The sequence below is a fragment of the Ammospiza nelsoni genome, chromosome 2 (genome assembly GCF_027579445.1).
Source record: "Ammospiza nelsoni isolate bAmmNel1 chromosome 2, bAmmNel1.pri, whole genome shotgun sequence".
Taxonomy (NCBI): Eukaryota; Metazoa; Chordata; class Aves; order Passeriformes; family Passerellidae; genus Ammospiza; species Ammospiza nelsoni.
Window position 1 is genome coordinate 48,714,491 of NC_080634.1, and position 13,645 is coordinate 48,728,135.

Consider the following 13,645-nt stretch of genomic DNA (forward strand, 5'->3'; position numbering starts at 1 on the left):
GAGGAAATTACAGAACACTGTGGACCAATTCTGGGGAGGCCTGTACATCCACTACCCAAGCACTTATTCTGCATGTGGCAGAGATTACAAAATGAAGTGAGAACATTAAAAAAAAAAATTACTAAAGGTTGTGTTTCAGTTTTTTAAAATGTCTTTCAGCCCAGGCATCCAAGCACTGTAGACATTTCACAGGCCAATATGGGAGCCTTAGGGGGAAAAGGTTGCACACAATGGGTGTTCTACAGACCAATATTGAACAAAATTGCAGCAGCAGAGGTTATTTGTCATTAAAACAAGAATGAGAGAAGGATATCTAGCTTTTAGTGCACCAAAAAAAAAAAAAAAGGCGAAAAGGAGCCATTACATTGCAAAACATATTTTAAAAGCATTGCAAAACATATTTTAAAAGCCAAAGTAAAGCACTAGTCTACAGCCACCTTACTTCTCTAATTTCATGTTCACCTAAACACACATAAACTCTGCAGCAGCCCAAAGCAAAATGAGGCAGATCTGGAATCAGCAGAGTAACATCATTTACCATGCCAGTTTTGTCCATACCTTGCAAATGTGCTTTTTCATTTTGATCTTGATTCCAGCAACATCTGGTAGCTGAGTTTAACCTGAAGAAATTCAGCAGCAGGTATCAGCTGGGCCATTTGTTGTCTCTCTGTTACAAGAGAAAAAAGAAAGTTTTTGACCAACCTGGTGCTGATTTATCTTCTTAGATACAACAATAGTTGTGTTCCTTTATCAGAGCTTCAGCTTTATTAAACCTTTTCCCTAAGGATGTTCAGCAATTAATAACCCATAATATTCCAGCAAATAACATTTGCATTTTGTCAAAATTCATCATATTTTTTGATATTTTGGGACAACAAAAAGACAAAAATCCTCAATTGAAAAAGAATTATACACTTTGACAAAATGCTATGAAAATTTACATGAGGAAGCTTTCTCTGGGGAGGTTTGTGCAGCTATTCTCCATGTTAAACCCTCAGTCTAATGAAATCCTCAATTTAAATATACCTTTAAATATACTTTAAACCTTGGAGGAAGTGTTGCTTACTCAAGAAGGACCAATCAATTTTTTATGGGCAAGAACTACCTCAAAGTTATATTCATACACAGTTTTTTAACTGGCAGAACAGATGGACTCAGGCAGAAGAGACTCTAAATCATTTAGGTGATAAAATGCCTGTTGTATTGATGGGTTAATAGAAGCAAGCCCTGTGGGTTCAGCCTTCTCACTAATACAATGGAAGAAGCTGTGGGATCTTCAGGGAAGAGCTGAAGAATGCCATAAATTACATCTCCTGTGGCTTTCAACAACAAACAGACAGCGGCTGGAGTTGACTCAAGGTGTTGGCAAGTGCTGTAGAAGCGATTCCTGAAAAATACCTGAGTGCCAGATGATGTTTCCTAATACACAGTGTCACTGAGGAGGGCTTGTGGCATTTATGGCCCAGATGCTTTTTTGTCCTAGAGAAGAAACCTTTCAGTGCCTTTCTGCAGCGAGGGGACTCTGGGCAGTGGGGGCAGCAGGAGCAGCCTCAGGAGGCAGGGGAGAACAGGGAGCACTGCTGGCATTTCCAGCACAGGGCAGAATCTTGCAGCTGGTTTCCCTCTGCAAGTCTAGGGGTGCAGACACAAGCTGTAAAAGCCCAGTAATCCCCAAAGATGCAATATTGCACCTTCTGCAGATGTATCAGTGTTGTAAGTGCAGCAGCTGAGAGAGGTTAGTAAAAAGCGATTATTATCATCTGTTAGCTGAGGGGGTGAACCTAAAACAACTAAAAGTTTTGGACTCAAGGCTTCCTTGGATCTGCTTTCTGATGTTTGCTTTTCATCCAGTCCAAGGTCTACAGCTGCTGCAGCTCCTCTGAGGATACCCCTGTGGTTCTTACCTGATCTTAGGGAAGAGAAGTTGGCTTCCAGTTCGGCCTTGTCACACTCCATGCTGTGAGAGCTGGAGGGTTTAAATGCTGACAATCTCTGTTCTTTTCCTAATTGCCTCAGGTTTTGGACAAAACAATAAAAAGACTGTATTCAGATTCTGCTTAACTTGCATTACATTTTCTCATGGGGAAAAAAAAAAAAAAAAAAGAAGGCAATCCTAATGCCACCCAGAATCCTAATGGCCCTGGAATCAACTACTGCTTCTCTTACTGCTGCTCTGTCCTCTGGCCCGGTAACCAGGCCAGGAAAAAATACAAAAATACCCTCATCTTTGACCAGATCAACCTCAACCCACACCAACAACCCATTCTTTAAAAGTCTGCTATTGAACCACTGCCTATGGGTAGTTCAAACAAAAGAAAACAAAAAGGGGCGGAGGGGAAAAAAACAGGAGAAAAAAATTGCATAAAAGTTGTACTGGAGAATCATTCAGCAAAATTCCCACTTGTGTATTAAAAGCTCAGCTAAATAACTCTGGGCTGCATGGGAAAACAAGTAGGAAAGAAAACTCTTCTATTCTCTAGAATTACCCTGCACCTCAAGCATACCAAGCATTTTATCTTCTTAGTCTTCATAAAATATCCATTTTGTGAAGAAGAGATGCTGCATTTACCCCTTTTTCTTGACACAGGAGGATTTGTCCTCCCCATCCCCTGCCCCGTGTCAGAAATAGTAACACAGTGAAGACACTTTCCACTCAGGAAAGGAATGTCTCTCTTTCTTATCCCCTCTCCTCCTGTTTTATGGTTCTTTCCTACCCGTCTGCCTTATTTATCACTGCTGCAATTGTCAGGTACTTGTTTGCCTGCTTTCCTCCAGGTCTGCGTTTCCCATTCTCCTCAACTGCCGGGTCTGATCTCCCCTCGACACTGGAAAACAGAACTGGGCGTTTAAATTCATTATTTTGGAAGATGTAACACATGCACAAGGTAAAGCTTGCTTTTAGAAAGGCAGAGAGCTCAATTCAAAGGCAATCTACCCAGGGATTTATTTGGTTGGATTCTTCTCTGTGGACAGCTGCTTCTGAAATGGAAGAAAAAGTAAAGTGCTTAAAATTGAGAAGTTTTTTTTGAGTACATGCCCTGATTGGGATTTTTCTGCAAGAACCCTCCATGAAAACTAGGGACAAGAGCTGGTCACAGCAGGAGACAGAGCTGTCCATGACAGTATGTAAAAATTGCTGATACCTGAGGACTCACCCTCAGGTGCTGCAAAATAATTATCTGTGGAAAAGATTAGACAGGTCAGTAGGGAAGTGTAGTGGTTTAAACTGACTGGAAACACAAAGCTGTCCTCTTTTTTTGGTGTGGAACATTCACTTTCTCTTCCCTGAGATAATCTTACCACAAAATACTGCAGCAAAACAAATAATCCTTCATATCAGATCTACTTTGCACACCTGGTATTCGACTCAATTTCCTAAATGGGTGAGTCAAAGCAGGTTGGGCTGACCTGTTAGCTGAGACATGGCAGGGCATTTCCTCCTGTGCTCTTAGGCGGGTGGAAAACAGCACCAAAGAGCAAAGAAGTTACAGCAGAAAGGAGGACACAGTTAAATTGGTCTCCTACTTAGAACTGCTAATTATAAATCAGCCCAAAGTTATAATGGTTACAAGTTATTTGGTTATACTCAATTAAACGGAAATTATTTTAACAATGATGTTTTAAAACACTTCAAAAACTTAAGAACAGCCAGATGGAAGAAGTGGAAGACAGAATCTAATTTTGGCCAAACCAGGCAAGAGTCCTCACAGACACTGGGAGGGGATGCCTGGGCAGGGAAACACCCCCTGCCTGCAGGCTTGCGGGCAGCACTCCACTCCCACCTCACACCCTCATCTCTTCACCCTGCCCAGCCACTGATGCTGAACAGGTCCAGTGTAAACAATAGAATTATATATTTTTCTATTATGCTGTTACAATCTTTACACTTCTACAGGAAAGAAAACTACAGGGCCCTAAAATGGGCCTTTCAAGAGCCCCTTCAGCTGCTGATCGGGGCTGGGCTCTGGCTGTTCCAGTCCCTCTGCAGCTCCTCACCTGCCCCCAGTGCAGGCAGAAGCGATGCCAGGGCCATGGCTCACAGCAGCTCCTCTCTCTGTCCCTGCAGCAGGAGCAATCCTGGGTTATCATGGCATCTGCCCCTCCCTTGGCTTTTGCAAAGTGTTTTGTTGAGTGTTTGCTCAAAGTCTTCCAGTGGGTGAGTGGCTTTTACACAGGAAATATGTACACCATTGAGTGTCCTGCTGTGCTGTGACATGTGGCCACAAAGGAGCATTTTCACTTGGCCTGCTTGTCTCAAACCCTTTATTAGGTGATGGAGTGGGAAACTGCAAACTGGGTCACTGAGTGAGCCTTTTTCTTAGCACTGCTCATGGACCTCCAGCAGCTGAAGAATACTTCTGTCTGCAATTAATCCATCAGTTTGTGGTGTGTGGAAGCCCAGATACAGGACTGTCTGAAAATGGTGCCACTGCCATGTGTAAGCTCTTCCAGTGGTCTTCTGGGTTGGGATTTTTTTGCTCCTCTTTTTCTTTAATTAAGAAAAAGTGAAGTCTCAGGCTGACCTGGACAAGGAGGGGGATTCCAAACACCAGAGAGCTGGCAGAGCTGGCAGCCAACTCGGCGCAGCACTGAGGAGTGGAGGCCATGGGAAAATGAAACATTCATCAGCAGTACCAAAAGGGAAGAAAATCAAGATGGAAAGTAGGATGTACAAAACAGATCCTAGAAAAGAGTAACATTTGTATCATGCCATCTGGGATTGTATGAAGACAGTGACAGTGGACTCTCTATGAATGCTTCTCAAAGCAGTTTTTAAGTAAGTCTGAGTAAGGTATTCAGGTGATTTACATGTTTCCAGTCAAAATAAAAAATTCAACATTTTCTTGGCATGCCTCAGCAAGGTTTAATTCCCTCTTTAGAGCTTTGTGAATTCCTATTTGAATGAGCACAGCTGTGCTGTACACATTTCAGTTCAAACCAGCCCGTAAGAACACACTTCCCAAGCCCTGAGTTCAGCAAGACAGCTGAGGATGTGACTTGAGTGTGCCTGCAGCAGCTTCACCAGGACCATTGTGGCTCCCTTGGGATCAGCTTGCTGTAATGGCCCTTTAATTACCTCCTCATTGCTAGCTGAAACCACCTCACTCGTCTGAGTGTGAAATTCAGACCTGGAACTGTAAATTAAATACTGTTAACTCCCAGCTGAGCCAGCCAACAACTACTGTCACTTCAGCATCCTTTTCTGGGAGAGAGAGAAGAGGCATGCTATACTCGGGCCAACAGGAAAAGCCACTGAAGGCATCAACACTCTTGGGACATTGACACTGTGGCTGTGCTGCTGAGCAGCAAGGGCAGGCCCAGTCTCCACTGGTGCAGCCCTCTCGTAGAAAATCCACCAATTACCAACAACTCCATCCCCTCAGTGTCACCAGTGCCCACATTTCTGTGGACATCTTCCACTCGCTGCAGCAGAGATGGCAATTCAGCAGCCTCACTGATAGTGATCCTGAAACTGGGGTGAGATGTGGAGGCTGCTGGCAAACACCCCAGCACTCCTGAAGAGTAAGAAAATACCAGTTTGGCTTCCATGGGCCCTGACAAGGGATGTTATGAGCCCCAGATGACCTCTGGGGATATCAACATCTACTCTTTTCTAACCATGTCATGCTGAAACCAGTGCTTCCTTCCACTTTGAGCTGGTTTATTCACATTTAAATTGCTTAGAGCAGTAATAAAGAAGAGAGAAGTTAAAGACACCCCTGCCAGACACTTGCCTGCCTTTCTGTTAGTGTTCTGTTTGTATTTTTTTTTTTTTTTTTGGTACAAATAGCAGTGTCCAGGAGGCTGTAGTATTTATGGTATAGTAATAGGGAAAAGGCAAACAAGAGGTAGGAGAATGAGTTGGCTGCAGAGATAGAGTTTGTCTCTCCCAGGACCAGCTTTGCAGGGCTGGAGAGCAACACCCTGAGTCCAGATGGAATTTCTCTGTAGGGTAAGTCAGTATAAACAGGGTAAATTTTTCTGGTGAATTTACTCAGGTTTATTTCAGTTCAGTGGAGGATGGTAAGGAGTAGTAGCAGTACAAATGGAAAGACTCAAAACTGGCTCTGATAATCTGGCATAACAAGGAATTTTCTCCATTTTGCAGAAAACAAAGCTTTTCACCTACCCCATAATTTTCCCCAACATTCTGGGGGAAATATAATAGAATTACATGATATCAGCCAAAGCACCAGATCAAACTTCCTATTTCTCCTATTTCCGTGTTCATACTGTGACTGAGGTTCCAGGTTTTGATAAATAAACTATCCAGGAGCTCACTTTCAACAAAGCCTCTCAACAACCACAGAAGCCCCATGCTGACTTTGGCCCTTAAACTCTGTTTCAGAGGTCCAAAGCTAATGCAGCATTCACACACGTGTCCTTTAGTTGACTGAGAGCACCAGAGGGACCTTTGGGTGAGCACAGTGTGAGCTGAGGGTCACCTTCCCCAGTGCTGATGTTGATAAGAGGTGCACAGCCTCTCTGCTCCAGGCTAAAAGCCCAGGTGAATAATGGAAAAAGAAGAGCAAAGCTCAAGGCTCCTGTTTGCTCCAGCAAGTCCTGCACTCCTGAAGTGACCTTTTCCATAGTGTGTGGAGCTTTTGATTCCAGCTGAGACCACTGCAGACTCAGGTGGAATCAAAGGCTCCTGACAGCCAGAGAACAAGTTCTAAAAAGGGGTTTGTAGCTTTTACTGACCCACTTAAATTTGCAGAACTTTTTTTTTTTTTTTTCCAAATAAGGAAAAAAGCTGGAGTTGCAAGATGGGATGAGAAACACACCTGAAGCAGAGAAGAAGAAAAAAATACAGGCTATAGCCAGAGAGGCAGAGGTGCCAGACCAGCTGACAGACACTTCTGACAGATGAGAGAAAGGCATGGGAAATGGGATAGCTCACAAAGAAAAACACTGAATGTGAAATTAGCTATTTCCCTGTAGTCAGCCAGCCTACATCAGTTTTTCACGTACATTTGAGACTGTCAGAAACAAGCAAACAAAAAAAAAAAAGCTGATTTTCTTGGAAAACAGAGATTACAAACTGAACAGACTATTAAAACCACTTTGTCTTGGGAATTTGGCTTAAACACTAGATGAAATCAAAGATAGCTAATTTGATTAAGCAGAACAACTTATCTAAATCCCTACTTAGGGAAAACACCGCCAACAATTCAGCACTGTTTTGCAAAAGACCTCCAACATTAAACAGTTTCAAGGAGAGCAAAACCTACAGACACATGGCACTTCTCCATGCATGAGGGACACATTTGCTGGGCAGGCTTCAGGGCAATACAACAAATTAAACTTACAAGAGATAAGAAGAAAATCTGCCATGATGGTGAGGAACCAGGAGTGATGAGAACTTACCTTGTCACCATCAGCTGAGGTTAGAGACCCCAATGGCACTGACTCTTCCTTGGAATGGCACCTCCAGTTCCTGGGGAATTCCTTCCCCAACTTCTCTGTGACAGCACAGGGAGAAAAGGCAATATATTTGTGCAAATGTTAAGAGACAATGAACTGTCACTTCTACTCTCATTTGTAATGAGTAGGATTTACTGTGGCTAGCATGAATCATTTTGATAACATATATAATTAGTTTTATAGAAGTTTTAGTACGTTATAAAAGCTGCTCTATCACTTGTGTTCCCCCAGGGCTCTCTTATAAAATGATTTTGTTACAACTGTATTCTCCTTGGAAGTGAATTGCAGACAACTGAGCACATCTGTATGTCAGAGGCATTGTAAGCCAAGGCATCCAAGGCAATTTTAATGCCTTTTTCATTTCTAACACCCATGTGAAGAAATGCAGGCACTTGTGGGCTGCAGCCCTATCAGCTGACCTGTTTGTCTTTGCCCAAAGCCAAAGACAGCCTCTGCTTCCAGGCTGTCGCTCAGCCACCTCCACGCAGCCCCTGGCTGCCCACAGCAGATGCTGCAGATCAGCAACCCAGGAGCTGGGATGCTGTCAAATTACCTTGGGGGAAAACACTCAACATAAATAACACAAATCCTTAAAACTTCATTTGAGCTACAGAAAGGTATGTTGGAAGAGAATTTGTCTCTGTGCAGGTAGATGCAAGGTGAGTTAACTGGATTCCATCTTTGTGAGGAAGAAAAGTGGGAGAGTGCACTAAGTGAAACCAGCAAGCCCTTCTGATCTCATACATGTTTTTTGATTTCATATGTATTTGAAATACTAAATGTAGGCTATGATTGAGCCTTGTGGCCACTTCTGAAGAGCACCATTAATAAACAGACTATTTTTAACAACTGCCCTGCTAATCTGCTGTGAGTATGCTTGATGAGGTTAAGGGCTGCTGCAAACATCAGCCAAACACCTTCAAACACCTACCTGATAAATTATTCATGAGGAGCAGCTGCCTGCAGTGTATTGAGAGCTGCTGTCCTGTGGCCTGTAACCTAAAGGGGCTTATCCACCCCAAACTGGCCCAGCTTGGCAATGCTTCAGCTTCTTAGTGGGTCATATTCAGGGCATTTCCCCAAGGGAAGGTGGATGAGAAATGCTGTTAGAGCACAATACAAACCCCAGGCTGAATGGGCACCAGCTGCAGCTGTGGACAGGGTGGGAAGCCCCTGCCATGGTACCATTTTGCTTTTCCTCTGACATGATCACAACCCCCAGGTCAGTCACAGCCCAAAGCATCTCTCGTCTCCTCCCACCCTCTAGGTCATGTCCTAGCACAGCTGTAAGAGCAGGTGGAGATGGGGGCACTTAGAGGTGCCTAAGGAGTGAAGTGAAAGGGTCATAAGGAGTCAGAGGGACAACATCCAGAAGGCACTTCATAGAACCCACAATGTCCTGAAGATTAATTCAGAGCATCTTCTGTGTCTATTTTAATATTGTACTACGTGATGCAGTCAATGATGCATGAACTCAGTCATGTATGACAGACAGCAAAAGCAAACAATGATGGCATTTGAAAATCGAAAAATTGTAACATTAAAAAAAGTCCAGTACTTTGAGGTGTTCTGGACAGAAACCAGAGTTCCTGACACTTCTATTCCAGCCATCTGTGCTCTCTCTCTAGTTACTGGAGCAAGAAATGGCACATAAAAGAACTGGTTCAACCCCATCCTCAGACTGGTAGGATATATTCCATTTTGAAGATGTCTGTTTCTTCTCATAAAGAGTGAATGCAGCCAGAATGGCAAGTTTTGGCCACTTACAAACTGCCTTAGAAGCTACTGGCTCTTTGGCAACTGCGGCAAGAGGCATCCCACTCTCTTCCCAGTGTGCTTTTAAATCTACACAGCAGCAGAGCACCAACCAGTGATCCTGTCAGATCTGTATCACCACTTTGCTTCTGGTTTAAGCAGTTTGTCTCCAAGAGATTTTTTGGATACTTCCTCCAAACAAGAAGTTGTAATGATTTCATGATTTCCTACACCCGTGCAGCTCCACATGCCAGCTGTTGAAGAGCAGCCACAGCGGACTTGAAAATAAACAAATCTCAGCCCGGGGAAGATCAGAAGGGCCGACAGACAGCCCTACTGGTGCTGATTTATACTTCCTTATCTTTTATCTCCTTCCCTCTCCTCCCCGAGCACACTAGCTGCTCTCCCACGGTCCTTCTCCCAGGGAAATCCGTGTGCTTGCCTCTTGCTATCATGCATCTTCAATTCTCAAGTTCCTTAACTCTTAAATTCTTTCTAAATTTAATGCAATACTCCCCTTTTGTTATACTGCGAACCTGCTGGGGCAAAGAGCCAATTTGAACTTGTTCCCAAGAGCACACAAATAAATCCCTGGCTCTGGGAACACAAAATCTCCAATACTTTGCCCAGAAGCAATCTGAAATAGCAGACACACAGTGCCTCCCACTTCACAGCAAGCAGAGGAGGTGCTTTGGCTGGCACTGCTTTTCCAGCTCTCCATAGAAGACAAGGGGAAGCTGCCAGCAGGACAGTTATCCAGCAAGCACAGACTTGCTACCCTTGTGAAAAAACCTCCATCTAAAGACACTCTCCTCGCCCACAGTTTGTTGGACCACAAAAGGTGGCTCTTCCCTGGTGGAACTGAGGCTACAAGGCTTCTCTGAATTAATCTGAATTTGTTTTTTTAAGAATACAGTCCAGTTCTGATGTACATTTCTGGTGCTGATCAGTCAACCCCAGCTCTTCTCATACATTGTCCCTGCAGTCAACATATAAACTAGAAATCAGGTGCAACTTTGTCTAATTTCAGCTACCAGCTCTTGTTAAACACTTGTTTTCAGATCAATGCTCAGTCTTTCAAATTTATGCTTCTGCATCATCGTGACATCAATCTTCTGATAGACTAAGATGCATATTTTCTAAGCCATCAATATTGCTGCTACAATAATCTCTTCTCTACATTTCCATCTTAGTGTCATCTTTGATATAAATTCATTTTTTATTTTTGCACAATGATTTAGATTCTGACTTGCTGTACAAGCAGCTATTTAACATCTGCAGAAAAGCTTTTATCAGCATATGATATGAATTCTTCCATCTGGCATTCCACTGAACACAAAGCAGAAACATTTTTGAACACCTCTGCCTTTTCTGTTACTGGCAGTCCTGTAATTTCCATTTCAGACTTACTGCTGTGCAAAGAAAGCCCTCTTTTTCTCTGCCCAAGCTTTTAACTCAGAGGTTTTTTTGCTTCTGTATCAACCCATTCCCATGCCTGGTTTCTAATCTATATTAAATTCTTCCCTTCTCTTCCCTGCCTTCTTGACTGCTGCCTTTTCCTCCTGTTATCATCTTTGAGGTTTAGAGAACTTCATCCAGCACCAGCTGTATTTATGTCACCTGATAGTAATTATTACACAATATTTCAGTCTATCTGAAGTGAATCAGAAAAATAATCACATCAAACATTTAAAAAAATGAAAGCAGCAAAGTTCACACCTCAGACTTTCAAATGTAATCCACCTGTGCTTTTCTGATGTGTTATAATTATGTGTTATTATTTCAGGATTGCATAAGGGTATAATTTCTTCTGAAGATGTTCACTACTTATTTTCCATAGCAGCCAAAATCCAAAACATTGTAAAATTTCAGATGAAAAGCATGATGCTGAGTTACAGTATAATAAACCAAACTTTTGGATAGCTGGTTCAGCAGCCCCAGTGGGAAAGCATGGAATGCTGGAAAAGGATTACAGTGGTTTTTACATTTATGAAGAGTTACACTGCTGGTCACAAGAGAGCTCTCATGTTACTGAGAGTACACATTATTTGCTGGAAAATAAAAGTCTCTTGAAAAGCAAAAAAAGAAAAAAAAAGAAAAAGCATCAGACATTTGAACAGCTGGAAGCATTTTTAGAAACTATCAAAAAAAGAGAAAAAATTTAGAATAATATTTCTCCTTCTGTAGTTAGCCTTGTTGCGGTGGTATATAATATGTTCCCTAGAGGCTTAATCATGTCTACTGTTCAATCCTCAAAGGTTATTTCATTTAAAAAATCAGTGGAGTCAACAGAGTTTCTTCACAAAAGAACCTGAAGCTGTCATTCTGAGATGTATTTATTTTTCTATCAGCTCTCATCTTTGTCAGATATCTCACGAGTTATAAATCTGAGCAATAAGCTGCAATCCAGCATGCTCAGGCTAAAGGCGAGATTTTCTTCCTTTCTTTGTTGACATCTGATTTCATATTAGGAAGATATTGTTTGATGCAACTTTGATAAAACCTTGAAAAGACTGTTGTTTGCAGAAGGATCAAATGAGATGGTGAATTACTGAAGTAATAGCAGCCATGAGCATAAAGCAGTGTGACTACTACATATAGTTTGAAGAGCTATCTGTACACTAAATCCAATACTACTTGAATTTTCCTTCAAATTAAAATGTAGGAGCAATCTCTTAATTGTCAATGCTCTGCTTATTCCGCCAATTATGATGCTTTATTTTCTTTACCGCAGCACTTCCAGAGCCGTGTCAGCACGAGGATTTCCGTTTGCTCAGTTCTTTTTGTCACAATGAATCTTTCAACGTGTGCCAGCTCCAGATAAACATAATCACTAGTTTGTTCCAGTACAAAACCCAGGCAACAAACAATGAGAGGCTCCCTTAGCAACACCCTTGAATTCCCTTTGAAATACACTTCCATTAAATACACCACTATGGGCTGTTACATTTACATTCATCAGCTATTGTATACTTTACAGGCCTTCCCATCTTCACAATGTGGTTCTTCTCACACCTAAACTGACACTTACTTTGTAGGTTTTTTAATGACTTTACTTACAGCAAAATGCCCACCTAATTTGCTAAGCCAAACCATTCATTCTTTCCTCTCAGGAACCAACTGCAGACCCACAGTGGAGTGAGTCAGTGGCACAAGAAATAAGCCTAGTTGTGGTACAAACATGAAAATGCACCCACTATGGCTTAACCAATGCATCTAAGAATGTCGAAACCCAGCTCTACCAAAATGACAGCGCTACTCACACAAGGCAACTTCCACCTTGCAAAAACAGGCAGTGAAAAAACTGGGTAAAATATCAAATACCTTTTGCACAGATTCTGCTAAAAAGAGGGCAAATCAATCAGCTCTCACACTTATTTATCCCTTCTCAAACACCCACTTTTTCTGGCTGGGATCTTTTACCTTTACTTGCTTCTCTCTGTTATTTGCTCTCACGTCTCATCTTTGGTTTCTTCCTGTCTTGCTTCTTTCACTGCATTTCCGCTGAGCAGGACACAAAATATGTTTTATAACAACCTACAGAGGACCTCTAAACAAGGCCATTCCTACAGCAAAAATCATCAGGGGTTTTTTAGGTGGTTTGGTTTTGTTTTTTTTTTCTGATTTGTGATTTTTTGGGTTTTGGGGGTTTTTTGTTTGTTTGTTTGTTTTTTGTTTGTTTGGTTTTTTTTCCCCCAAAACATCCTCAAATACCATTTCATAATTTTCTTAGAGGGAAAAAGAAAAACCCACTGATAACATTCCCTTTGTTCATCATCCACTATACAATACACAATCCTACCAAACTGCTCCAGCCTATCTTGGAAAAACATTTTTGTTCTGAATCATTTTGTTTCCCCTCCAAAACCCACCCTCTTGTACTTTAAACAATTCCCCACATTCATCTACTCATCATTAAAAGGAAACTGCATGTGAACATGCAGGGACCAGATAATCTGGAGGGTACCTATTTTACTCCTTTTTCTCTCTTATGTGTTGCAACATATCTCTTTCCTCCTCACCTAAAATTTTCCATTACAGACCAGTAGGACCACAGATTTACTTCTCCCATCCTTCTCTTCCTTATCTCAAATACAGCTCCTAGTTTCTTTCTTTCCAATTTTCCCTTTTTTTCAAACACAATTTGCTCTTCCCAATGCAGAACTCCTACAAAAAATATGGTTAAACAAAGTTAAAGAAAATCCATGAGCATGTGAGAAAGACCTGTGTGAGCAGTTCTGGGCCATAACATCAAGAGGTAAACCCTAATAGTGAATCAATGTGTGCACCAAAAGACCTTTCAAACCCCTCCAGTCACCCTGAACATGAGTTCAATTCCCATTTACTCTCTTCCAACAAGATCAAATTTTCTAACAGACCACGCTAGAGGATTTGTTCTCCCAAATTCCATGCTTAAACTCCTATGCAATGGAAAACAGTCATCTTCATAAATGAAACCAAGTGA